This window comes from Stegastes partitus, unplaced genomic scaffold, assembly GCF_000690725.1.
Source record: "Stegastes partitus isolate 25-593 unplaced genomic scaffold, Stegastes_partitus-1.0.2 Scaffold856, whole genome shotgun sequence".
NCBI lineage: Eukaryota > Metazoa > Chordata > Actinopteri > Pomacentridae > Stegastes > Stegastes partitus.
The window spans coordinates 87,796-90,424 of NW_007578587.1; positions in this window are offsets into that span (position 1 = coordinate 87,796).

A 2,629-nucleotide genomic window follows, 5' to 3' on the forward strand; every position below is an offset into this window, starting at 1 on the left:
GTGTATTTTCAATTAATAAATGAATTTGAGAAATGAGTATGAAGTTTAAAAAATGAGTGAAGCTCAATCAAAAAATGCTTGTATTACACATAAGACTTAAATCACGTAACTGCTTCTATTTGTTAGTGCCCTGGTGTGTTCACATGTGTGTCTTCTGGGCATGTATAAAGTTTACTGACTTCGCCAGACTGTATTTCTTTGTACTTAGCCCTAGACTTAACTTGAACATTGCAGTGATGTCGCTCTAAATAGCTCTTCTGTATCAGATATTCACAGTTATTTATGTTAAATATAAATTATATGAGATTACCAAAGTCCATATATTGTGTAAAAATAATTGTAGTTTTATATAGTATGACTGACATTGGTACAACTATCTCAAGGCTGGATGTAACCCAGTTTGATTGCAACACATATTAAATAATTAACTGATTGGTTAAAAGCGGGCCATACATGCTAGGGGACAGAATCGAGGTGAAAATGGATTGGTAAGAAAAAATATTCCATAAGTTTACTTTTATTGCAATTTAAAGCAATCTGCCTTTGGAGTTCTCTGGTTAAACGCCTGCAGCTGATGTGAACTAAAGTTTTTCAAAACAAAACACAAACAAATGTATGAGTTTATGAAAAAAATGTTCCAATAATCGTCACAGCAACAACTGGAAGTAACACCTCAGTGCATCCCAGAAGATATAACATGTAACCAAAATATTCGGTGACAATATTTCCTCTTCATGGTAGTTTTCCCAGCAAAGGCAGCCTTGACGTATATGCGACATTGTCTTTACACATTTCTACATATATTCAGTATACAATAAGGTATTGTTCATTTCTGACTGAGCCAATCTGGCGACAGCTAGGTGGTTTTTAGACTTGATGCTATGCTACACTTTATCACATGCTGCATCTATCTGTCTGCTGGACACAGAGATAAAGCTGATATGGATCTTCTCATCTCACTCTAATGAAGATGGCTAACATCTACTTCCCAAAATGGTACTAGATAAAGGCACTAGATTTGGTACAGACTGTGTTGCCTTTAGCTTCAGCCCATAACATCCGAGTAGGATTACCTCCCATAGTGCTCCTTTAAATGGATCCAGATACTTGGGAGTGAGATAAAGATAGAGATTCTCTGGTCAGCTTTCTTTATACTTTTAGCCCAAACAAATATATTTATTTCCAGCCTATTGGATTATTTCACCCTGTATCTGAGGTACCAGAGAGCTCGAAGGACAGATGAGTCCATTTAGGACATAATGTCCTTATGCTTGTTGTGATTTGTTCTATCAGAAAGAATACACACACACACACACACACACACACACACACACANAAACTCAGGTCCTTCCACCACTGTCAAATATGGTGCCTATACATGATTGATTTCCATACTGTTACACCGCATCTAGGATTGGCTTAGCATTATGGGTTATAGTGTTCAGCCTACAGTCATCTTCAGTTCTTCCCGGCTCGATCAATTCAGCTGCAGTGTGATGTTCTGTAATCTAATTGAAGTGTTTTAGCTAGTGCCAGAACTAAAATTATCTCATTTAACAGATGAATCACCTAAAAAAGTAAATAAGAACACCATTTAGGGAGCAGAGCCTAATCCAATATAAAACTCCCCTTCTCTTTACGTGTTTAACACACACAGGCACATGGTGAGTGTGGCAGAAGATCCACAGCTCCACACATGCTCGCAGTCATTTACTCAGACCTGGCACATTCAGACCAGCTGACAGGGGCAGTGGAATCCACACAGCACCCAGTATGGCAGCACTGGAGTGCCACAGATTGGCCTTCTCTGTCTATATTTGTGTTTGTTGAAACAATGAAGGTACCTGCTGTAATGGTTCTAGATGAACTGTTTGAGAGACTCTTTGTGCTCAGTTCACAAACACAAAATCCAGTGTGGGTTATACAGAATACACCTGCGCCTGTCTTCCTCAAATCCCCATGTTTCTGGACCACGTGCTCCTGGTGGTTTCATGTTGTGGATCAGCCATTTGTTCTTCACACCTCACCAGGGTCACTGTTCCAGTACAGTCTCGCTTTGGGAATCTGTGCTGACCACTCTGCATGTTGGCCTGAGTGTGTTCACCTGATTAATTGGCAAAGTGAACATATTTTTCCTGTAACTTCTATGAACATCCTACTATACATAGTGCTAACCATACTATCACAGTTACCATCACTTCAGTCAGCATCTTGTCAGTTATGATACATTAACAGTAAGTTCTCAAGCTTCACTACCTTATTTTCATCCTTTATCTAATCTTTAGATTGTACTTGCTTTTTATACTCACGGGGCTGTTATGAGACAAGAGCTATGTTTTTTCTCTTCTTTTGCAGTAGGATGGGCTGGCATGAACAAGTGTGCAGTTAACTATTAACCAGCCATAGCTGACTTTAAAACAAGGACCAAATTTTCATCCCCTTTCTGTAGCTCTGGAATTACAGACGTTTATAACCCTCACGACTAGACGCAGGGTCCTCACCAAATGGGAAACCAAAAAGAAAACACCTTCTATGTCTGTGGAGGCATTAAGGGGGAACTCCAGAGGGTTCCACAGCGCACACTTCCAGACGAGGATGCTGAAAATGTGCATTTGGGCCACATTTTGGG